Raw genomic sequence first — 25520 nt, forward strand, 5'->3', positions numbered from 1 at the left:
TAACACCCAAAAAAGATGTCCTTTTCATTACAGGGGACTGGAATGCAAAAGTAGGAAGTCAAGAAACACCTGGAATAACAGGCAAATTTGCTCTTGAAGTACGGAATGAAGCAGGGCAAAGGCTAATAGAGTTTTGCCAAGAGAACGCACTGGTGAGGAACTAAAAAGCCTCTTGATGAAAGTGAAAGAGGAGAGTGAAAAAGTTGGCTTAAAGCTCAACATTCAGAAAACTAAGATCAGGGCTTCTGGGCCCATCACTTCATGGCAAACAGATGGGCAAACAGTGGAAACAGTGTCAGACTTTATTTTTGGGGGCTCCAAAATCACTGCAGATGGTGATTGCAGCCATGAAATTAAAAGACACTCCTTGGAAGGAAAGTTATGACCAACCTAGATAGCACATTGAAAAGCAGAGATATTACTTTACCAACAAAGGTCCATCTAGTCAAGGCTATGGTTTTTCCAGTGGTCATGTACATTTGTGAGAGTTGGACTGTGAAAAAAAGTTAACGCCAATGAATTGATGCTTTTGAACTGTGGTGTTGGAGAAGACTCTTGAGAGTCCCTTGGACTGCAAGGAGATCCAACCAGTCCATCCTAAAGGAGACCAGTCCTGGGTGTTCATTGGAAGGACTGATGCTGAGGCTGAAACTCCAATACTTTGGCCACTTCATGCGAAGAGTTGACTCATTGGAAAAGACTCTGATGCTGGGATGGATTGGGGGCAGGAGGAGAAGGGGACAACAGAGGATGAGATGGCTGGAAGGCATCACCGACTCGATGGATATGAGTTTGAGTGAATTACGGGAGTTGGTGATGGACAGGGACGCCTGGCATGTTGTGATTCATGGAGTCGCAAAGAGTCAAATACGACTAAGCGACTGAACTGAACTGAACTGAACTGAGGGCTTCATAATTAAATCCCCCTCCTCCAATTAAACCCTCTTCTTCCACCCCACCCCCCTCAAGTCTCAAGGGTATAACATATTAGAGAAGTTGATTGTATCATTTTATTTCCAATTAACGATATCTTTAGTAACTCTATGACTTCATGTGAATTAAGTGAGTTGGTGGTTACTCATCCTTCTCTGATCAGAGCTTTTAGAAAACTATAGCTCATTTGCCTATGCCCTTTTATTTATGTCTTGCTTGTCTCCTCTTATCTAAGCTACCAGTACGTTCTAATTTCCAACCCATCTATCTCATGTCCCTACTTTGGAAGTAAAGGGCAGATGCTGTCAAAACAGATCTTTCTTAAAAATTTAAAGGTTGAAAAGGCAGGAAAAATAAAGCTAACTTTTCTTACTTCATCTCTAGTTAAGAGTTTTTATAACTTTCTTTTCACTTACTAAATGAGCATGCTGAGTTCAATACAAGGGCAAGGTTTGAGTCCAAGGAGGCAAAGGTAAAAGGATGTAGGTGGTGGCTTCCTAGCCACAGAATTAAACTGCCCTTTGGAGTAGTAAGTCTGATAAGAACTATTCTGTTCTGTTGCCTCTTAAATTGATTCATGCAAGTTTATTCATTTGCTAATCTAAAGCATTTATCTTGCACTGAAACTTTCACATACTAGTTTAAAGATGTTTGTTGAATAAAGACAATAATTCAAGCAAATGATGTAAGAACATGCACTGTTCTGCATGAATTGTATTTCACAGTCTGTTTAGATATTATTATTTTTTTACCTTTTTTGCTCTGTAGATTTGATTCCATATTGGATATGCTTTCCTAGGAAAAGCAGGGATTGTCTAAGTGAGTAGTAGGGTTTTATAGAACCTAATCATAATGTCACATAAAATTATCTTTTAAAAACAGTTATAATGATGGTGTATTTCTCTACCACTTTTAACAGTTGTAATGATGATATATTTCTACCCCCTCCAAAGTAGAGGCAGAGACTGCCTCTGCTCCTGGGCCTGCTTCATTCTTAGGACTGATATGCTCGAAGAAGGAGTAAAAGGAAAGAACGACTCCACAAGGATAAAGAAGATCCAGATGGAAACTGGAATACTGAAAAAAATACTACAAACAGAAGTTAGATTTACCTTGTTCATCTAGGTTTGTAAAGGGTTTACCTTTCATCTCTTTTTGTTTGTCCTATGGTTTCCCCATTCAAGTTGAGTCTTCATCTTTACAGCAAATTTAAGAATTGGCATTTTTTGAATTTCAAATATTTAAATGTCAGGCACACATATGTGTGTGTATCTGTGTATTTGTGTATATGTTTACTGATGTGTGGAGAAGGAAATGGCAACCCACTCCAGTATTCTTGCCTGGAGAATTCCATGGATAGAGGAGCCTGGAGGGCTATAGTCCATCCATGGGGTAGCAAAGAGTCGGACATAACTGAGTGACTTTCAGTTCACTTACTGATGTGTATATGTGTAAGTATATTTTCAAGTGTACGTGTATGTATTGCATTTGCATGAGAGTATACATGTTTATGTATTTGGTGGTGTGTATTTATATGTACATAATATCTATATATGTGTGTGTATTGAGTGTGTATATACATATGCTTGTATTTTATCAGAAGACAGGTAAATTTAACAAAGTGCATAGCTCATGTATATAATTGGTTTGAAAAAAAATGAACTTTCAAATACATTCTGGGCTATTTATATCTGAAATCTGTCAATAAACTTTTTTGTGTGTTTCAGGAGAATAATTTTGGGATAAAGAGAAATTGACTTTGGACAGTTTTCCAAAAATTCAGACACCTTCCAAGCTTGGTAATTAATTATGACTTGTATGTTTTCTGAAGTGAAAGTGTCAGTCACTCAGTTGTGTCTCTTTGTGACCCCATAAACTGTACCCTGCCAGGCTCCTCTGTCCATGGAATTCTCGAGGCAAGAATACTGGAGTGGATAGCCATTTCTTTCTTCAGAGGATCTTCCCGACCCAGGGATCGAACCTGGGGCTTTTCCGCACCTTGCTGTTTCAATTAAATGAAGAGTCATTTCCTTTTATAATCAATTTTTATTTTGCCTATGGATTTCTATACCCCATTTTAGAGGCAGCTCTGTCTCAACAGCCAGAAAAATGTCCTTATTGAATAGAAGTTCACTAACTGTTCAGCAGCTTTAATAAGTGATCAAGAAGTTTTCAGTGAGTCTTGGAAGGAAGGTCATGTAAGCTAAAAAATATTACAATTACTTTTTGTTCCATAAAATTCAACCCAATATATTTAAAATTTTAGAACAAAACTTAGCAATGTTTATGAAACTACTGATATTAATGGGATTTCAATATTTTTCATACTTTTACCAGCAGAATGGTTTGCTTTTAAACTTCTTTTCTTTTTATCTGCATAAAGTATAATTAATTACACAGAATTTCAACTTCCATTGTAGAGAGCTGAAAACCACATATAATTGTTCTTAATAGGTTGGATTCTTTCCCTGGTTAGCAGCATAGAAACTTTTCAGGGAATCACAAAATTGTCCTGCCGAATTGAACAGGATGCAAATCTAGCTTGAAGTTTTCTTACAAATGCTGTAATAATACATACTGTTCATCAACTCCTCAGGCTACCATTAGAAATAAAAGCACATTTTCTCAGAAGGATGCTGCTATCTCAGGTTACACAGCCTCTGCCTACAGTTAGGGCCTGGCTTAAATTGGGAACCTGAAAACATTGTGAGGCCACACAGATAGGGAGATAATCAGAAAGTGACTCCCATTTTTCATACCTTAAGAACAGACTGATCTTGATGGAGGAAACATGGGTAAATTTTACTGCCTACTTTTTTGTGTAAAATATGCCATAAACTTTTCCCATTTCATTTATTTATTTATGGCCTAGGTAAATCCCATGGTCGGAGGAGCCTGGTAGGCTGCAGCCCATGGGGTCGCTAAGAGTCGGACACGACTGAGTGACTTCACTTTCACTTCTCACTTTCATGCATTGGAGAAGGAAATGGCAACCCACTCCTGTATTCTTGCCTGGAGAATTCACGGACAGAGGAGCCTAGTGGGCTGCTGTCTATGGGGTCGCACAGAGTCGGACACGACTGAAGCGACTTAGCAGCAGCAGCAGCAGCAGCAAGAAGTGAATTTATTCAGATTCAAAGAGAAGAACACTCCACAGAGAGTGGGCCATCACAGACGGTGAGTGTGGCCGACATTTATTTTTAACATTGAAATTTCCAAAAAGAGTCTTAGAGACACTAAGAAATTTGATTTTGGTTTCTCAGCTATTAAATAGTCAGAAGCCTGGTGTGCTGCAGTCCATGGGGTTACAAAGAGTCGGAAATAACTGAATGACTGAACTGAACTGAAATAGTCAGATGAGATATGAACCCAGAATTATCTGCTTACAGATTTGTACTTTTCTTCTATTTAACACAGTGTTTTTATGCAACCTTATTATTACTTGGTAAATCTTTATCAGTTGATAACTTGCTGCTTTGTCCCCTCTTCTCTTTACATTATTTTTATGTTCTCCAATTGTCCATACAAAAGAGAATTGGACCATAAAGAGGGCTGAGTGCCAAAGAATTGATGTTTTCAAACTGTGGTACTGGAGAAGACTCTTGAGACTCCCTTGGACAGCAAGGAGATAAAACCAGACAATCCTCAGTTCAGCTCAGTACAGTCACTCAGTCCTGTCCAACTCTTTGCAACCCCATGGACTACAGCATGCCAGGCTTCCCTGTCCATCACCAACTCCTAGAGCTTGCCCAAATTCATGTTCATTGAGTCTGTGATGCCATCCAACCATTTCATCCTCTGGTGTCCCCTTCTGCTCCTGCCTTCAATATTTCCCAGCATCAGGGTCTTTTCCAATAAGTCAATTCTTCGCATCAGGTGGCCAAAGTATTGGAGCTTCAGCATCAGTACTTCTCATGAGTATCTAGGACTGATTTCCTTTAAGATTAATTGGCTTAAAATCCTTGCAGTCCAAGGGACTCTCAAGAGTCTTCTCCAACACCAAAATTCAAAAGTGTCAATTCTTCAGCACTCACCTTTATTTATAGTCCAATTCTCACATCCGTACATGATTACTGGAAAAAACATAGCCATGATGAGACAGACTTTTGTTGGCAAAGAAATGTCTCTGTTTTTTAATATGCTATCTAGGTTACTTATAGCTTTTATTCCAAGGAGCAAGCATCTTTTAATATCATGGCTGCAGTCAACATCTGCAGTGATTTTGGAGCCCCAAAATTAAAGTTTGTCACTGTTCCCACTGTTTCCCATCTATTTGCCATGAAGTGATGGGACCAGATGCCATGATCTTCGTTTTTTGAATGTTTGAGTCTTAAGTGAAGTTTTTAACTCTCCTCTTTCACTTTCAAGAGACTCTTTAGTTCCTCTTCACTTTCTGCCATAAGAATAGTATCATCTGCATATCTGAGGTTATTGATATTACTCCTGGCAATCTTGATTCCTGCTTGTGCTTCATCCAGCTTGGGATTTCACATGATGCACTCTGCATATAAGTTAAATAAGCAGGGTGACAACAGACAGCTTTGACGTACTCCTTTCCCAATTTGGAACCAGTCTGCTGTTCCATGTCTGGTTCTAACTGTTGCTTCTTGATCTACATACAGATTTCTTAGGAGGCAGGTAAGGTGTTCTGCTTTTCCCGTATCTTGAAGAATTTTCCAGTTTTTAGTGGTCTACACAGTCAAAGGCTTTGGGGTAATTATAAAGCATAAGTAGATGTGCTTCTATGGAGGTAGGCAATTTGATCTCGGTTCTTTTGCCTTTTTTAAATCCAGCTTGAACATCTGGAAGTTGTACATGGTTCATGTACTGTTGAAGCCTAACTTGGAGAATTTTGAGCTTTATTTGCTAGTGTGTGATGTGAGTGCAATTGTGAGATAGTTTGAATATTGTTTGGCATTGCCTTTCTTTGGGATTGGAATGAAAACTGACCTTTTCTAGCCCTGTGGCCACTGCTGAGTTTTCCAAATTTGCTGCATATTGAGTACAGCACTTTAACAGCATCATCTTTTATGATCTGAAATAGCTCAACTGGAATTTTGTCACCTCCACTAACTTTGTCCATAGTGATGCTTCCTAAGGCCCACTTGACTCCACATTCCAGGATGTCTGGCTCTAGGTGAGTGATCACAATATCATGGTTATCTGGGTCTTGAAAATCTTTTTTGTATAGTTCTTCTGTGCATTCTTGCCACCTCTTCTTAATATCTTCTGCTTCTGTTAGGTCTATACCATTTCCATCCTTTATTGTGCCCATCTTTGCATGAAATGTTCCCTTTGTATCTCTAATTTTCTTGAAGAGATCTCTAGACTTTCCCATTCTATTGTTTTCCTCGATTTCTTTTCATTGATCAGTGAGGAAGTCTTTTTTATATCTCTTTGTTATACTTTGGAACTCTGCATTCAAATGGGTATATCTTTCCTCTTCTCCTTTGCCTTTAGCTTCTCTTCTTTTCTTGGCTATTTGTAAGGCCTCCTCAGACAACTATTTTGCCTTTTTGCATTTCTTTTTCTTGGGGGTGGTCTTGATCACTGCCTTCTGTACAATGTCTCAAACCTTGGTCCACAGTTCTTTGGGCACTCTATCAGATCTAATTCCTTGAATCTATTTGTCACTTCCACTGTATAGTCATAAGGGATCTGATTTAGGTCATACCTGAATGGTCTAGTGGTTTTCCCTACTTTCTTCAATTATTTCTGGATTTGGCAATAAGGAGTTCACGATCTGAGCCACAGTCAGCCCTCAGTCTTATTTTTGCTGACTGTATACAGCTTCTCCATGTTTGGCTGCAAAGAATATAATCAATCTGATTTCAGTATTGACCATCTGGTGATGTCCATGTGTAGAGTCGTCTCTTGTGTTGCTGGAAGATAGTGTTTGCTATGACCAGGCATTTCCTTGGCAAAACTCTGTTAGCCTTTGCATTGGCTTCATTTTGTACTCCAAGGCGAAATTTGTCTATTACTTCAGGTATCTCTTGACTTCCTACTTTTTGCATTCCAGTTCCCTATGATGAAAAGGACATCTTTTTTGGGTGTTAGTTCTAGAAGGTCTTGTAGGTCTTCATAGAACCATTCCACTTCAGCTTCTTCAGCATTAGTGGTTGGGGCATAGACTTGGATTACTGTGATATTGAATGGTTTGCCTTAGAAATGAACAGAGATCATTCTGACATTTTTGAGATTGCATCCATGTACTGCATTTCAGACTCTTTTGTTGACTATGAGGGTTACTCCATTTCCTCTAAGGGATTCTTGCCCACAGTAGTAGATACAATGGTCCAGTCAATCCTAAAGGAAATCAATCCTGAATATTCACTGGAAAGACTGATGCTGCAGCTGGAACTCCAATACTTTGGCCACCTGATGCAAAGAGCCGACTCCCTGGAAAAGACCCTGATGCTGGGGAAAATGGAGGGCAAGAGGAGAAGGGGGCAACAGAGGATGCGCTGGTTAGATGGCATCACTGACTCAATGGACATGAGTTTGGGCAAACTCAGGGAAATAGTGATGGACAGAGAAGCCTGGCATGCTGCAGTTCATGGGGTCACAGTCAGACATGCCTCAGCGACTAAACAACAACAACTGTCCAAAAGCTTCATCTTTTCCTTTCTTTGCACAAAGCTGCCACTGTCATGTTCCAAAGAATCAATTCCTGACCATCTACGTTTCCTATATAATCCAATCTCTCTTGTATCTGATTTACTCCAACTTTTTATTATTCTAAATAATACATTTATTTTATCAACTTCAAAGTATTCACTTGTTAATGTTGTTATTAAAGTAACAAGGCGACCAGGGCAAAACAATTACCAAAGACCCATCTACTATGAGGAAAACTACAAAAATTCAGTTAGTAAAAATTTAAGAATTTAGAACTCTTATATTTCCAATGTGTTTCTGGAACAAAAGCAGAAAAACACTGCCTTGAATTGAAGATGCAGTCAGCTCATGAACAACTAGCATAAACAGAACATGAGCCACAGAGGTCAGCATTTCATGTGATCCTTCAAGTTCACAGCATAGAAAAAAAAAAAAAGAGTAAACCTTAGAGAAAAGCTTTTTATTTAAGTTTTTCTTATTTTTAGAACATGAGAAAGCAATAGAAATTAACATCTTAGGGAACAGTGAACTAAAATGGATGCAAATGGGTGAATTTAATTCAGATGACCATTATATCTATAGCAAGAATCCCCTAGAAAAAATGGAGTAGCCGCCATAGTCAACAAAAGAGTTTGAAATGCAGACACTTGGGAACAAGCTCAAAAATAAGGATGATCTCAGTTCAAGGCAAACCATTCAACATCACAGTAACCCAAGTCTATGCTCCAACCACTGATGCCAAAGAAGGTGAAGTTGCCCGGTTCTATAAAGACCTACAAACACCTTCTAGAATTAACACCAAAAAATGTCCTTTTCATCACAGGGGACTGGAATACAGAAGTAGGAAGTCACGAGATACCTGGAATAACAGGCAAGTTTGGCCTGGGAGTACAAAATGAAGCAGGGTAAAGGCTAACAGAATTTTGTCAAGAGAACACACTAGTCATAGCAAACATCCTTTTCCAGCAACCCAATAGAAAGCTCTATAGATAGACATCACGAGATTGTCAATATCAAAATCAGATTATGGTCTTTGCAGCCAAAGATGGAGAAGTTCTATAGTCAGAAAAAAAACAAGACCTGGAGCTGGCTATGGCTCAGAACATGAAGCTCCTTATTGCTAAATTCAGGCTTAAATGGAAGAAAGTAGGGAAAACCTAGGCCGTTCAAGTAGGACCTAAATTATGATTATACATGGAGGTGATGAATAGATTCAAGGAATCTGACTGGTAGACAGAGCCTGAAGAATTATGGATGGAGGTTCATAACACTGTACAGGAGGCACTGACCAAAACCATCCCAAAGAAAAAGAATTTCAAGAAGGCAAAGTGATTGTGTAAGGAGGATTTACAAATAGCTGAGGAAAGAAGAGAAGCAAAAGACAAGGGAGAAAGGGAAAGATATACTCAACTTAATACAGAGTTTCAGAGAATACCAAGGAGACATAAGAAGACCTCCTTAAATCAACAATGCAAGTAAATAGATGAAAACAGAAGAAGAGGAAAGGCTAGAGATCTCTTCAAAAAAATTGGAGATATCAAGGGAACACTTCATGCAAGGATGGGCACAATCAAGAAAACAGAAATGGTAAGGTCCTAACAGAGGCAGAAGATATTAAGAAGAGGTGGCAAGAATAAACAGAACTATACAAAAAAGGTCTTAATGACCTGGATAACCATGATAGTGTGGCCATTCACCTAGTTCCAGACATCCTGGAATGTGAAGTCAAGTAGGCCTTAGGAAGCATTACTATGAGCAAAGCTAGTTGAGGTGATTTAATTCCAGCTGAGCTATTTCAAATCTTAAAAGGTGATGCTCTTAAAGTGCTGCACTCAATATGTCAGCAAATTTGGAAAACTCAGCAGTGGCCACAGGACTAGAAAAGGTCAGTTTTCATTCCAACCCCCAAGAAGGGCAATGCCAAAGAATGTTCAAACCAGTGGTCACTAAGGATTCTTAAAGAATATTCCAGTTCAGATATTTTACACATCTTCCATTCAGTTATTCTTTGTGGAAAAGTGATTTTCTAAAATATCTCATAGCAAGTTCAGTGTTGAAGGACATTTTTATTTTAGTTTACTTCTATAAATATTTATTGATTACCCACCAAGTATTAGTTGGGGAGCTAGACACAAGGGGTATGAAGATTGGTAAGCAAACATTTTCAAAGTAAGCCAATCGGGGAAACACATAGAAATGTATCAGGCCAGTGTGATGTTGTAAGGTCACAATATGGTACAGATAAACCTGAACATTATACAGATACAGATACAGGACAAGGACTGAGGTGTAAGAGATGCCTATAATAAAAAATGACAGCTATGCTCAGTCTTGAACCAACAGTCTACAACTAAGCAAAATAATAGCAATGAACCTTTTTTCTTTTGGTTATTTGGATAAGTTTACCTTTAAAACTATAAAGTAGTACAGAAACATAGGTTATCCCATTTTTATTTAAAATCTATTATAATTATGGAAAATAGACAATTCTTATATTCTGTGCTGTGTGCTGTGGTTTAGTTGCTCTGTCATGTCCAACTCTTTGCGACCCCATGGACTACAGCCTACAGGCTCCTCTGTCCATGGGATTCTCCAGGCAAGAATACTGGAGTGAGTAGCCATTCTCTTTTCCAGGGGATCTTCCTGACCTAGGGATTGAACCCAGGTCTCCTGCATTGCAGGCAGATTCTTTACCATCTGAGCCACCAGGGAAGCCCAATACTGGAGTGGGTAGCCTATCTCTTCTCCAGGGGAACTTCCCAGCCCAAGAATTGAACAGTTGTCTCCTGAATTGCCAACTTTATCAGCTGAGCTACCCAGGATGCCCTATATTCTGTGGTTTAGGCTCAAATTTCTAATTTCCTGACATAAAAATTCTCAGTTCCTTAATCTGCTTCACACTATAACCTATATAGTCAGGAGTAACTAAGAATCTAATGTTGTACTTAAATATATTTCCTTTAAAAGCTTTCTTCTTGGTTTCTTAGTGAGAGATTAATCAACCTCAGGTCTCACATGTTTCATTCCATTAATAGGAAATCACAAAAATGAGCATATAGCATACCATAGATAAGGAGGCTACCAAAACAAGCATTTGTTGAAATCTTTTGTTACTGTTGGGAAAAAATTTCCCATGAGTTTCTTACATTTCTGTACATCTTATGAAAGAAGCCATGGCTGATTTTGTTCTGAACTATTTTTAAAAGATGTTTGTAAAGCAAACAGCCTTAGAAATAGCATAGCATCTCCTTCTTGAGGAAAGAAAGGCATACTTGCCATCCATTATAAAAGTTATACATTCCTGAAGTTCAGGATCACTTTCTTGTAATGGTTAGGTATCATATGGTCAGATTTGTGTTGCCTTCTGGAAATTGGGGCTTCAATTCAGTTCACTTAGGGAACCAGTATAAAAAAGCTGATACACCTACTATTGCTATGTGAAAAATAAACTGTCCTTCCTCACTGATTCAGGAATCTAGTGTCTCCTAAAAGCATCTGTGAAATCTATGGCAGGCTTTTATATGTCAGCATGCAAGCAAGGAAACATCTTAGATTTTTCAGCGTTTTTTTTTTTTTTTTTAAACATGAGTAATAAGGATGGGATGCTTATAGAGACATGGATTTCCTTCTGGAAAAGGAATAATGAAGACCTCACAGGTCCATTAATGGGATTCAAAAAAAGTCTCTGGGAATCATTAATAAATGACATGGTCAAGTGGACAATAAATGGTCCACCAGTTTTTTGCCCATTAATTCAGAGGAATTGAGGAGGTCACCCCAGCCTAAGTAACAGGAAATAGGTAAATACAGATATCAAAATGCTTCTCTGTTGTGAATTTCCCTCCAGGTGGAAGGACTGCCTTGCCACTCACATGTCCAGATTCTGTTCTGCAGCATTAGTTACAACTTATTACTAAGACTTGTCCTGGGTAAGCACACAGTTTCTGTCCACTTTGGACAACAGTTAGAGGGATGCACACAATGTGTGCGTCCAATCCCAAAGAAGGGCAATGCCAAAGAACGTTCAACCTACCACGTAACTGCACTCATTTCACATGCCAGCAAAGTAACACTCTAAATTCTCCAAGCAAGGCTTCAACAGCATGTGAACCGAGAACTTTCAGATGCTCAAGCTGGATATAGGAGAGTCTGAGGAACAAGAGATCAAATTGTCAACATCTGCTGGATCATAGAAAAAGCAAGAGAGTTCCAGAAAAAACATGTACTTTTGCGTCATTGACTACACTAAAGGCTTTGACTGTGTGGATCACAACAAACTGTCAAAAATTCTTCAAGAGATGGGAATACCACACCACCTTACCTGCCTCCTGAGAAACCTGTATGTAGGTCAAGAAGAAACTGTTGGAACTGGACATGGATCAACCAACTGGTTCCAAACTGGGAAAGGAGTACATCAAGGCTATATATTGTAACCCTGCTTATTTAACTTATATGTGGAGTACATCATGCAAAATGCCAGGCTGGATGAAGCACAAGCTGGAATAAAGGTTGCCGGGAGAAATATCAACAACCTCAGATATGCAGATGACACTATACTTATGGCAGAAAGTGAAGAGGAACTAAAGAGTCTCTCAATGAAAGTTAAAGAGGAGAGTGAAAAAGCTCACTTAAAACTCAAAAATTTAAGAAACGAAGATCATGGCATCTGGACCCATCACTTCATGGCAAATAGATGGGAAGCAATGGAAACAGTGACAGACTTTATTTTCTTGGGTTCCAAAATCACTGCAGATGGTGACTGTAGCCATGAAATTAAAAGATGTTTGCTTCTTGGAAGGAAAGTTATGACCAATCTAGACAGCATTTTAAAAAGCAGAGACATTACTTTGCCAACAAAGGTACATCTAATCAAAGCTATGGTTTTTCCAGTAGTCATGTATGTATGTGAGAGTTGGACTATAAAGAAAGCTGAGTGCCAAAGAATTGAAGCTTTTGAACTGTGGTGTTGGAGAAGACTTTTGAGAGTCCTTTGAACTTCAAGGATATGAAACCAGTCAATCCTAAAGGAAATCAGTCCTGACTATTCACTGGAAAGACTGATGCTGAAGCTGAAACTCCAATACTTTGGCCACCTAATATGAAGAGCTGACTCATTAGAAAAGACCCTGATGCTGGGAAATATTGAAGCAGAAGGAGAAGGGGATGACAGAGGACGATGTTTGAACGGCATCACCACTCAATGGACATGACTTTGAGCAAGCTCTGGGAGATGGTGAAGGACAGGGAGCCCTGGCATGCTACAGTCCCTGGAGTCGCAGAGAATCAAACATGACTGAGCAACTGAACAACAACAACACATATAATGGAGTGTGAAAGGGAGAACTCCATTACTAGAAATCAGGTAAATCATTGGAACTTTGACTGGTTCATATGGGAAAGAAGGCAGCACAGGGCACATTTCCTTTTAAAGAATAATGACAAGTAGTAGGCTGTCTTATTGCCAAACCTCTCCTTTGTTCTATTATGCCAAACTTAGATCCACTTGGAAGAGACAGTAAAATCTCTCAGCTTTTTACAGTGGGTTCTGTCAGCTCTAAAGGAGCTTTAGCTCTCTTGGGAAGATTTTTCTGAGATAGAAAATTCCTATGGAGAACCACAGATGAGGCTTTGCCTCATATGTGAGCTTTTGCTGTGCTGTGCTTAGTCACTCAGTTGTAACCAACTCTTTGTGACCCCATGGACTTAGCCTGCCAGGCTCCTCTGTCCATGGGGATTCTCTAGGCAACAAAACTGGAATGGGTTGCCACGCCCTCCTCCGGGGATCTTCCAAACTCAGGGATCAAACCTAGGTCTCCCACATTGCAAGCGGAATCTTTACCAGCTGAGTTACAAGGGAAGCCCCATGTGAGCTCTTAACTGTCCTGAATTGAGTTTAGAATTCTGATGATCTTGACCCCCCAGAGAATGAGGAAAACACCCAAAGAAATCAAGGTAAATTCTTAAGATCTCACCACTGTATTGGAAAACTTTCCCAGCCCTAATGGTTGACATCATCAAGGACATCATCTAAACAATGGGGCAGCTAATGTCCTGAAATTAAGGTGGATTCCTTAAAGATGGTCACCACTGTGTAGCCAGACTGAGTCAGCCAGAAGTTGCAAACCCAAGGTCCTAGCAAAAAAAAGCAGTGTGGCTATGTTTTCTGAGTCCAGGAATCCCAAGGGTTGAAACAGATGGTGTTAGCCATGACGACCTTGCTCCTCAATATAGACTACTGGATGGGCCAAAATTTGTTCAAAGTTCATTTGGTTATTTCATGAGCCACTGCCACATTATTTGAAAGTACAAATAAAGCCTCTTTTCCTAATCCCTGATTCCTCTCTCTTCCTCTCCCCTGGCTTACAATTTAAAGAAAATTATGAGCAGAGACTAAGGCATCCCTTTTTCCAACAAGGTTCAAAGGACATGCATCCACCTGAGTGTGCTGGAGTATTTCAGGAAAAAGGAATCAAACTTTTATGGGCATGTTGGACATGGATGCCCACGTTGTGCTCCCACCTGGATCTACAGAACAACCAGATTCAGCAAGTGGGGTTTAAGATTCACAGTGAGAAAGACAAGATAACTCAGTCTTGTGGAGAAAGATCTTTGGGCCAATTAAATGTGCCATTTTGTTGTTTCTGTATCTGATGGTATAGCAGGAATTAATGTGTTATATGCTCATATTTTATCATCCATTAAGTGCCTGAAAGGATTATCACAACTAGGACAGGCCACATGTAGAGAAGTGCTAATGGAACATGTAAATCACTTTCCAATCTTCTGCCTGTTTCTTCCCAGAAACAGTATAAAATCCCTTGAGGAGAAAAGGCAATCACAGCTCTGCGTATAGCCTTTAAGACAACACAAGTGAGAAGAAATACAGAATCATAATATAACATCCCTGGATGGCCAGTGGAAGAAGACTAGAACTGAAAACTCAGAATGGATTATTACCTAACTGCTCATGTAACTGAACCCACTGCACAGAGGAAACACTTGCTATAATATCATGGACTGTGTCAGTGACTTCTGGGGACAAAGACCATTCACATTCATGTGTCACGGCCACCAATATACAACTGAGAGTGTGCATGCATGTTCAGTCTTCACTTGTGTCCAACTCTTTGTGAGCCCTTGAACTGTAGTTCATGGAAGAACTAAAGAGCCTCTTGATGAAAGTGAAAGAGGAGAGTGAAAAAGTTGGCTTAAAGCTCCACATTCAGAAAACTAAGATCATGGCATCCAGTCCCATCACTTCATGGCAGATAGATGGGGAAAAAGTGGAAACAGTGGCTGACTTTATTTTTCTGGGCTCCAAAATCAATGCAGATGGCGATTGCAGCAATGAAATTAAAAGACACTTACTCCTGGGAAGGAAAGTTATGACCCACCTAGATAGCATATTAAAAAGTAGAGACATTACTTTGCCAACAAAGGTCCATCTAGTCAAGGCTATGGTTTTTCCAGTGGTCATGTATGGATGTGAGAGTTGAACTATAAAGAAGGCTGAGCGCTGAAGAACTGATGCTTTTGAACTGTGGTGTTGAAGAAGACTCTTGAGAGTCCCTTGGACTGCAAGGAAATCCAACCAGTCCATCCTAAAGGAGATCAGTCCTGGGTGTTCACTGGAAGGACTGATGTTGAGGCTGAAACTCCAATACTTTGGCCACCTGATGTGAAGAGCTGACTCATTGGAAAAGACCCTGATGCTGGGAAAGATTCAGGGCAGGAGGAGAAGGGGACAACAGACGATGAGATAGTTGGATGGCATTATCGACTCAATGGACATGGGTTTGGGTGGACTCCGGGAGTTGGTGATGGACAGGGAGGCCTGGCGTGCTGTGGTTCATGGGTCACAAAGAGTGGGACACGACTGAGCGACTGAACTGAACTGTAGTCTGCCAGGCTTCTCCATCCAAGGAATATACATTTGCAATAACCCCTCAAATTACTACAGTTATTTCAGAGGTAGATAGATTCTTCAGCCATTTGCCATCCATAGATGGGTAGTATGATTGCCTCTATAGTACAAAGCTTTAACAAAGCTTTAATGATACGCTGTTGATGACAAAGTCAGAGGCTTCTATTAGCAATGCCTTGACTGTAGTGTCACACATTCCCACCAGATGGGGTATCTGATAAGCCCTCACAAAACTCGAGGGTTTGCTTGTTAAATAAAGTCTCATGGGAATACACTGGCAGATTCACAATAATTAGTCCCTATAGCAGTCAAAAAAAAGAAAGAAACACACACACACAAACACACACACAAACCAAAACTGCTGTCTATTCAACTCCAACCAACAAAAAAGATGTCCAGCATCTTACTGGAATATCGAGGACTGATAACAGTATGTACATCACCTAGACTATCTACTTGGACCTTTATATTGGCCAATATAAACATTAGCACCCTTTGAATGAGGTCCAAATGAATACTCCATGTTGGAAGCTTTCCTGTAAGATGTGGCATGCTATCTGTATTCGGGGCCCAACATCATGAATAAACCTGTGAGATACAAGTCTCTGTGACCAATAATTTTGTTGACCAGAGCCTCTGGAAAAGGGTGGCAGCCTTCATTGCAGGTTCTCTCCAGGATTTTGGACTAGTCACTTCCATAATTTGCAGGGCTCACCACTACTGGGTACACTTTTTTTGGAAGCAGATATTAGCAAGTTCTTGAGTCTGTTGTCAAAACTGAACTCGTAATCCATGGAGGTCTGCTGGCTGTCCAGCCTGCTGTCTTCATTTTGGGGTGGGTCAACCCAAACTCAATGGCTCAATGTGAGAAAGAGTCCTAGAGTCCTACAGACCTCTCATAGCCACCCATCCATAAATGGAAGTGGTATGTATATTCAAGCTTTCAGCTTGCATAGCTCCCGTGTCATCTTAGTTTTACATGAAAAAAAAAATGGCTCTCCCAAACTGTTGCAAGGGTCCTAAATTTAACTCTCTGCTGAATCTGCCATCCTCAGCCAGACAGCTTTTACCACGATTTGATCTACAGTCCCCTTAATCTTAGCAAGAAATATATTGGAACTAGCAGGAGATGGCCCTAGCCCTGCATTTCCCTTGTGAAATACCTGTCAACACCTCTGGATGTCTTTCCTGCTCCCGTTTCTGTAACTATTGCTTAGCCATTCAGTGGGGCAGACAAATGGCATCAGCCTGCTGATGTGGACAAATGGAGCAAGTTAGATTAACTGCCCTTGTGCAGCCACTCCAAAGCAAGGACTACAATCAATTATTCATGCTTAACTTAGAGGGTAAAATCTCAGACCCTTCATGGGTCTTGAAAATCAGGAGAAATTGGTTACTGAAATAGCCCAGTTGTCTCCTACATGTCAATGCAGTGAAGCCATCGTTAACACTAACAGTTCTATGCCCCTGTACATCATGCACTCATATTTAATAAATGTTCACTAACAGAGTAAATAGGGTACAAATATTTAAATTATCTTTTTAAACTTAAATATGTTGTTAAAATAGTTTATAAACTTTTAATTATTGAATAGATATTATATATATTGTCCACTGTCTACATTTCTTTTTTCTTCTGTACATTCTGTCCCTTTGACTGTTCCTTGAAGATTTAGGCTTCTTGAAAGACAAACTTGCTATTTCAAACTTATATTAAAGTGGATAATTAGTTACATATCCATTAGAAAAAAATTACCCTAGGAACTACAAGGAGTGAACTGACTATTAGGTTCATTAGCATGAGACTATTTTTGTTAATACTGTGGCCACTTGATAGAGAGCCAACTCACTGGAAAAGACCCTGATGCTGGGAAAGACTGAAGGCAAAAGGAGACAAGAGTAGCAGAGGATAAGATGGTTAGATAGCTTCATTGACTCAAAGGACATGAGCAAACTCCAGGAGATAGTGAAGGGCAGGGGAGCCTGATATGCTGCAGTCCAGGGAGTCAAAAAGAGCTGGACACAACCTAGTGACTGAACAACAATGACAACATTTATGTCAATGCACGTTCATAAACAGCTGCACGGTCAAAACATTTGTGTTAGAGTTAGAAGTAATATGGGAAGCAATGGAAACATGTTTTTTTAAGGACATAGGTTATTTCTGTGCCAAACTTAGCCAAGTCACATGTCCGTACATTTTGGAAAGGCATATTATGATTAAGCTGTAATCTTTTTAATTTATCTCTAGACACCTGTGTTCAGCAACATGTTTGTTCTTATCTGTCTTTTCAGTTATATTGTAAGCTGCCTGAGGTCAGAACCTATATCAAGTTTGTCCTTAATGTCTGTAGTCATCACTTTACTTTTTGCCATACACTGGACCCTTAATAAGTGAAGGCTGAATTACACTCCAGAAAAACTGTGTCAAGGGAGTCTTAAAAGATGTAGTTCTCCTTTCAGTCAAATCTGCATCTTAAATGGTTTAAAAAAGGACAGTTCCCAAGACTTCTTCCACAGTTTTTGAACCCATCACCCAGTGGTCTGAGCTGGCAGATTCCCCTAACTTTCATCAACCCAGGCACTCTTAGATAAAGCAGTGTTGTTACAGACAACATCATTGAGTTATCAATCTATATTACCATGTTACTCTTCCTAACTGAGATGACACTGATCACCAAGAATATATTTGAACATTTATTTTTTAGCTAGTAATGATGACAATTCCCCATTGATTTAGTCATTCATTTTCACTGATTTCTCTGACCATCAGTGAAGAAAAGGCTAAAAGTGCCAGGACTTTCAACTGTGAACTTGAAACTTAGTGCAACAAATTTATTTTCCCTGACCTCTTGAGCTATTCATAAACTATGGTGACAAAAAATTAAAAAAACCCAAAACACATGATGTACTAACTTTATCTATGGTGGCAAATAGCAAACATTCATAGAGATGAAACTATAATGAACCCTCCATAAAAAAAATAAAATGGAAGTGTCCCCTGATATACGATTACCATGAAAGAAATGTATACCTTATTATACCTATTAGAGTTTATGATGGCCATTAAAAGTAAGTTAAACAAAATATAAATTACTAAAGATTAAATAAAAATTTTAAAAGCTTTTCAGGTAGACCAATGACAATTAAAATGTTTAAATATTTAAAATATTTCCCAAGTTCTAACCTGAAGATAGGATAGAGTAAGCAGAAAACCTTTCTTTCAATTATGATGCTTTGAGACCTAGGTATTTACTGAAGAAGCACAGACTTTTATTTCATTTCATTTTCGGTTTTCTTTTATTTTAAACTGATTTGAAATCAGTACTTAATATTCATTGGAAGGACTGATGCTGAAGTTGAAACTCCAGTACCCTGGCCACCTGATGCGAAGGACTGACTCATTTGAAAAGACCCTGATGCTGGGAAAGATTGAAGGCAGGAGGAGAAGGGAAAGGATGACAAAGGATGAGATGGTTGGATGGCATCACTGACCCAATGGACATGAGTTTGAGAAAACTCCAGGAGTTGGTGATGGACAGGGAGGTCTGGTGCGCAGCAGTCCATGGGGCTGCAAAGAGTCGGACACAACTGAGCGACTGAACTGAAAATACAATAAGGGGGAAAACTAATGTTTATTTTATAAAAAGATAAACAGGATGAAGTCAGGAGACATGGATCCTAACTGTTTCTATTAACTACTTAAGAACCTTGGGTAAATTATTAGTAAAATGATGAGAATGAAATGCCTTCTACATCCTCTAATTGATACCTAAGTTCTGTGATTCTTTCTAGTAAGAGTGTCAAGAGTTCCATTTGCATCTAAATGAAGAGTGAATTTCACAATCACATGTAAAATTAGAGAATCTAAATGTTTCTTTCCTATAGGAATTGTAATTGTACTCTAGAGTTGACCTTATGAGAGTATCACTTTGACAGCACTGTTGTAAAACTTTGGTTGAATCACCACGCCTGTTTTGAAATATTCATTTTCTTCTTTGCTCTTTGAGAATGCTTTTTGTTAAATATTTCTTGAGCTATAGAATAAAGATGGAAAACAAAGTCATTTGTAAACATTTACGTAATCATTTGATACTTGCAAGAACAATTTCAGGATTTAGAATTCATAAAATTTGCAGCATTTTGTAATATACACTCTCATGAATTTGTAAATAAAATGCAAATATCCATATATATGAATAATATATCCATAAATATAAGTAGGAAATATGAAAAATATATATTAAGCTATGAAAATATTTTGTGTAGTTATCCCTTGACCAAGTCGTCTTGCCTTCATAAGACACTAAATCACCTGATTGGCTCTTTATCTAATATTGTAACTTTAGGTGTGCATGAGTATGTATTTCTTTCAAGGTTTTGCTTTTAAAGTTGTTTAGAATTTCATTTAGGTCAATTAGTTGACATAAAATAGCTTGCCTATAATCCCCAAGTCTTACTAAATAAAATCGAGGAGGCACTTCATTAAAAAAATTATACTTTTATTGCTGTAAATAGGAGACATTTTTTTAAATGCAAGTTGGAAAATAGCTGTTGTCCCACATACCAAAATAATACAGCTTGTATTTAGTTAGCTTTACTTGAGTAAAGAATTTAATCAAGTATCCATAGGTATGTACCTGTTCTATCTCTCCGTTCTTGCCTGCTTTTCCTTCCCAGGCTCTCTTACAACCACACAGAAGCCAAAACACAATTTTACATGGAACATTCAACTAACAGCAGTCTGTTGGTGAAATAATCTATATCACTTTCACAATTTTAAATTTCTCTTTACCAATTTTTGATTTCTCTTTACCATTGTAAGCATTTCATTTCAACCAAGCCCATTCTCTGGGTGGCATATAATTCCAAGAATTGTAATATTCAACTTAAACAAATGCAAAGACATGCCATTCAAATATTGGTATGCCTTGTCTCCGCATGTGCTATATTTGTTTTGCAGAACCTTAATAATGACAGTGACACTAAATTTAGGTAGATCTTCCTAAGTTTCAGCTAAGAGTTATTAACAGAAATTTTGCCACTATTTATGACAGACTGATTATTTGCATTCTCACAGACAATTCTAAGGCTATTTTAATGTTGCACATTGTGCAAGCATATATCCTTACAAAAGGTGTGCACCTCTGACATTGTTTGGAAGTTGATGCTAAATAGGATAACATTAACACATACTGCTGTGAACTTGTCATTAGCACAATTTTGAGCAATAACTGATAAAGTCATCATTGTACTTGCTTTTTCCCTTTTGTTCAATGGAAATTTATCTTTTCCAATAGAGCTTCATAACTGTTGGAGACATTGTATTAGTAAGAATACACTGTTATCCACTGTTATCCAAAAGGTAAAGGTATTTAGAGGAAAAAAATGATCTTTTGATTCAGCTCATAACCTACCTACTCCCTATCCACCTGATATGACCATGTGTGCATATCTGCAGTAATTACAAGTTTAAATAGTTTGAATATTCTTCATAGTCAAGCAAAATTAAATTTAACCAACCAAAATTTCTGAATTTAAAAAACAATAAAGCGCTATTCATAGCCGCTCCTGACTTTAGATGCAGCTCAAAAACACACTGAAAACCATCCCTTGCCAGTGACTTGCTCAATGCATTTCTACCTCTCTCTACACAAGAAAAGAGAACTAAAGGCTCAAATACAGTCCGAGTTAAATTTCTTAAAAACTCTCTACATTGTGGAAGGCAAGATTTTAAGACAATCTTCACTCAATAAATTCTTCACGTAATTGCTCACCTTTCCCTATTTCTTGTGTAAGCAGAGATCTGCTTGTTTAAGATCAGGTAGCATTCTCTCCCTCGACTGCAAGAACAAGAATGCCAACTGGATTCTTACTTTCTCAAAATTATTTAAAAGAATAAAAAACAGTTACCATCAGGAAATTTATATTCACACACTACATCCTCAAATGGAACACCTTTTGAAGTTTCTAACATCTATTTCTGCATACTCTTATCTGCATTGCTTCGAACTCAAGCCCTATGACCAAGGGTTCTAGAGAGTAAAATATGCTGAAATTAATACATTTCATTACTTCTTTGAAAATTCAATCAAAAATTGTGTGGTGGTAGTTTTGTTTTTAAGATTGCAATACACAAGGAATCAGGAGCACACATTATAGTGTTTAAATCGGCTCTCCTTGCATCATTCATTGCCTCATCACCTTACTCATATTATTACTTCATTGAACACAACTCCCCCCCCGCTTTTTTTTCAGCCTCATCACCTTCATTGAACACATCCTTCACTGAACATAACTTCCTTTTTTTCCCCTCAAACCAACTAGAATTCTAAAACGTTAAACATGGTTTTGGAAGAAAAGGCTGATGCCCTAAGAAAACTTCTACAGAGATTGGACACTAAGATACTACTCAACACCTGAAGCACCCAGATAGTGCAGAGGCTTTTTAATACAACGTTTTCTGATCTTCTTATATCCCTCTCTCAACCACTAAACCCAAAGAAAAATAAGGGTTTTGGCTCATTGCAAACTCAAAGAAGATTTTAAAGGGTGAGTTTGATGCTATTCTCCTCTCTTTCAAGAAAAAGCTTCTTATTCTCAAGAGTTGCGGGGCTTTTTCTGTCAATGTTGCAAAGCGGATTCATCACTCAGTCAGATGCACGGTTCTCAACCTGAAATTAAGACTGATTCCAGATTCCAGGGAAACAAGTAAAATAGGGGCGGTCCCCGTCCCCAACTAAAATGCCTCTAAATGAATACAAGGAACCTGAGCGACGTAAATAGTTGTGCTCTTTAAAGCAACAATAGCAAAAAGTTTAGTCGCAAAAGGTTTGGTTTTTGTCTTTTTTCATGTTTGATCATCCCCTAAACAGCCCCGGTGCTAACAAACACACAAAGTAACTGTACAGATGCCAGGATCTGTACAGATGCCAGAAAACTGTCCGTGTCAGTTTTTTGAGGTGGCAGTAAAAGCTGGAGAGATACCACCGTTTCGAGGGAATAAGGTCAGAATTCACCGGCAGAACCCTTCGCTCTGCGAAGAAATACGGCGGGACTGTAGGACTCTGGAGACCGGCTTTCGAAAAGGAGGGAAGGTGGGTCAGGGGCATACTTTGTGAGGAAGGCTTTGTCAGTGCGAAACCAGGCGCAGGGTGGCAGGTGGGGGCGTCTGCGGGCTGCCAGAAGCGGGAAACCAAAAGGGGGCGACGCGGGGACGGTGGGGGCTGAGAGGACCCTGATGGGGTGACCGGAGGGTCAGGGCCATTCACGGCTGCTGCGAAAGTGGGAGCTCTGGGGATGGAAGGTGAAGCGGGGACAGCGAGTTGCCCCAGCTGTCCTCGGGAGGGAGAGGGTTCCCAGCAGGTGGAGTTGAAATCAAAAAGCCCCTCAGGGATCAAGGAGCAGCGCTCTCCGGAGACCCCCGCCTGGAGGTAGAGGAATCACAGCAGGTGGTTTGGGGGGTAACCCCTAATGCCAGAGGTTCTCTCGGCTGGCTGCCTGGCCGCCCGACCCTCTGCGCTTTCCAGGCTACTCACCGGTCCGGGGTGGAAAGCGCCATCCAGGAGCGAGTGAGAGCTGCGCGGCGCAGGCGGCGGGCAGGGCCGAGCGGTGGCAGCGGCGCTGTCCTAGGAGCGAGACTGGAGCCGGGGGACGCCGAGGCGGCGACAGCGGCGGCGGGGGAGCGGGGAGCTGCGGGCGGGGAGGGCGGCGTATCCGGAGCTGCTGCGCCGCGCGCGCTCTCTGCCCATCTCCGGCTCTGCTGAAGCGGCTACTGCTGCCGCCGCTGCGAGGGAGGGAGACGAGGGGGAGGGGAGGAGGCACGCGGCAGGGAGGGAGGGAAGAGAAGGGAGGTGGGGGGGAGCAAGGGGAGAGGGGAGACGGACTCCCAGAGTGGGGAGGAGGGAGGGGGGGGCGCGCGAGCCCCGCCAAGGTTCCCACCAGAAGGGCTCGGGGAGGAGATCTCGGCGAGGAGGAGTAGGGTCTCTTCCCCGCCCCCCCCACCTCCCCTCACCTCCCCTCCCCTCCCCTCCTTCCCCCTTCGCGCCCTTTCCTTGGGCTCTTCCTCCCGCGGCTTGGGCTGGGGGTGGCCAGGCTCGGCCGCAGCCGGGTCTTCGGCACGCTGGTGAGAGTGCTGAGGCCGAGAGGCGGCTGCGCTAGCTCCCGGCGCCGCCGGCCCGAGGCACCTGTGCGCGCACGCACTGCCGGCAGCCCAATTGCCGAGGCTCCCCGACTCGGATCCGCCGGCGGTCGCCTTGCCTCGCTCTCCTTTCTGGTCAGATTACAATCATGCCTGTGCATCCATGACATCTGTGTACTCCCCTATTGCTGTCTGCTTCCCCGGGCGCTCTTTGGCACAGGGTGTCCGGCCAGAAGGAGCCGCCGGCGGGGAATTCGATGCAGGCAACCGCCGTCAGCTCCTTGGAGCAGTTGCTTGGGCACGGGTGGCAGTGTTTGCCTCCTGGGTTGACCAGCTAATGAGGTAAAAAATATATATATGTAAATATATTAGTAATCCTCTGACCCGATTTCTTAGGACCATTCTCAGTAATCTAGGAAGGTTTCAGTATGAAGGGCACAGGGGCAGTCTATTGCCCTCTGTCTTGGCGCTTATCCTCTCTTTTCTTGATATCCTAAAAAATCAGGACACGACTTAGCCAGTTTAAGCGAAATATTTCTAATTTTTTTATTAATTGCAGAGCTTTTTATTTTCATTCACATTCTCCTAGAATTGGCTTTGCTTTCCTGTTAGGATTTGCTTTGCTTTATTAGTCCTGTTTATTCGCAAACTGCAAAGACTCGCATGAAAACAGATACTGTAGCGCCTGTACGCTCAAGATTGAGAGGGTGAATCCACACTGATAAATGGACGTTTTTGACTGATTTCCGTGAACTATTTAGTTTCATAATCTTCACCTGGTAGTTGAGGATAGGCAGACAGCAGGTGGATTATACGCATAAAAGATATGATTAGAAAAAAAGGTCTCCTAAAACTCTCCTCAAATAATCTAACATATGAAGTAGCCACATTACTCCCTGTGAAAAGTTTCTGATTTTTGTTTATATGTTATTCAAATTATCAGGCTTTTAGTTACTTAACCTTTTCTGTTAGAATAAGTGAAACAGGTATTTTATTTTAGCTAAGTATGTCTAATATAACGTACTCAGGTTAAAATAGGTGCACACTCAATTGTAAACACAGTATGGAGAAACATTTTTAATGCAGTAAGGCATACTCAAATACTGATGAAGAGCCTCTAGCTTTTCCCATATACATTCCTGTGAGAAGAAAAAATGTTGGTGATAAAGTAGTACTAGATGGTATTCTCAACTTTCTAGAATCTGTCCTGCAGAGTTTATCTGTTAATGAAAATATTTGGTTTCACATCTATCTGATAATCTGAATGAGAGAAGCACCTCCTCAGGGAACAAGAGATATCAAACTCTCCTAACACACCTCATCTTTAAAAAACCTGTTACTGTCTCCAGATGTTCACTGTTACACCATGCAAATTCACCATATGCTATTCTTTCAAAGAAGACCACAGGAAAGAAATGGTTGGTGAAGACTTACAGCTCATTTGACTCTTTAAGTCTTCTCAGTTGTGTCTATATTACAGAAATTTTCAGGGTTTTTTTTTTTTTTTTTCAAATGGGAGTTTTGGGCAAAGAGTGGTTACCAAGAATTAAATCTCTATTTTTCTTTCCCCTGTTTTAGGATATTCCTATTCCTCCTATATTTGATTATGAAACTATAAGAGCAATATCTGCATAATCTCATTTTGTGGTTGTAAAAGGTAAAGAAAAAATGCAAACTAAAAGCCAAACAAAGAAAAGGGATAACTTATAAAGCACAGCAAGATAAGCTTCTAACTCCTTACTCCCCATCCGCTTGGTCCACCAGCGACAAGACTAGGATGATAAAAGATGGAATGACATCGCAATTCTTCTGCTGGAGGACTTGAATTTAAATTTAGATACTTAGGCTGGGTGTAAACTGTCTTGTCATCTCTACCATAGCATTCCTTACCTTTTGTGTTTC

The 25520-nt window shown here is 40.2% G+C and overlaps 1 protein-coding gene across 2 annotated transcripts in view; it reads right to left on the reverse strand.

Moving 5' to 3' along the window:
• Nucleotides 1–23938, reverse strand: part of FUT9 (fucosyltransferase 9) — a 253852-nt gene extending 229914 nt beyond the window's left edge. For both annotated transcript variants that reach the window (XR_015133103.1, XM_086317681.1), the window contains exon 1: nt 23017–23938. The gene's annotated coding sequence lies outside the window, so the exon portion shown is untranslated. The remainder of the gene's footprint in view (nt 1–23016) is intronic.
• Nucleotides 23939–25520: the final 1582 nt, after the last annotated feature.

Source organism: Bos grunniens, chromosome 9 (assembly GCF_055505025.1).
Source record: "Bos grunniens cultivar Pamir isolate PY7600 chromosome 9, Bosgru_T2T1.0, whole genome shotgun sequence".
NCBI lineage: Eukaryota > Metazoa > Chordata > Mammalia > Artiodactyla > Bovidae > Bos > Bos grunniens.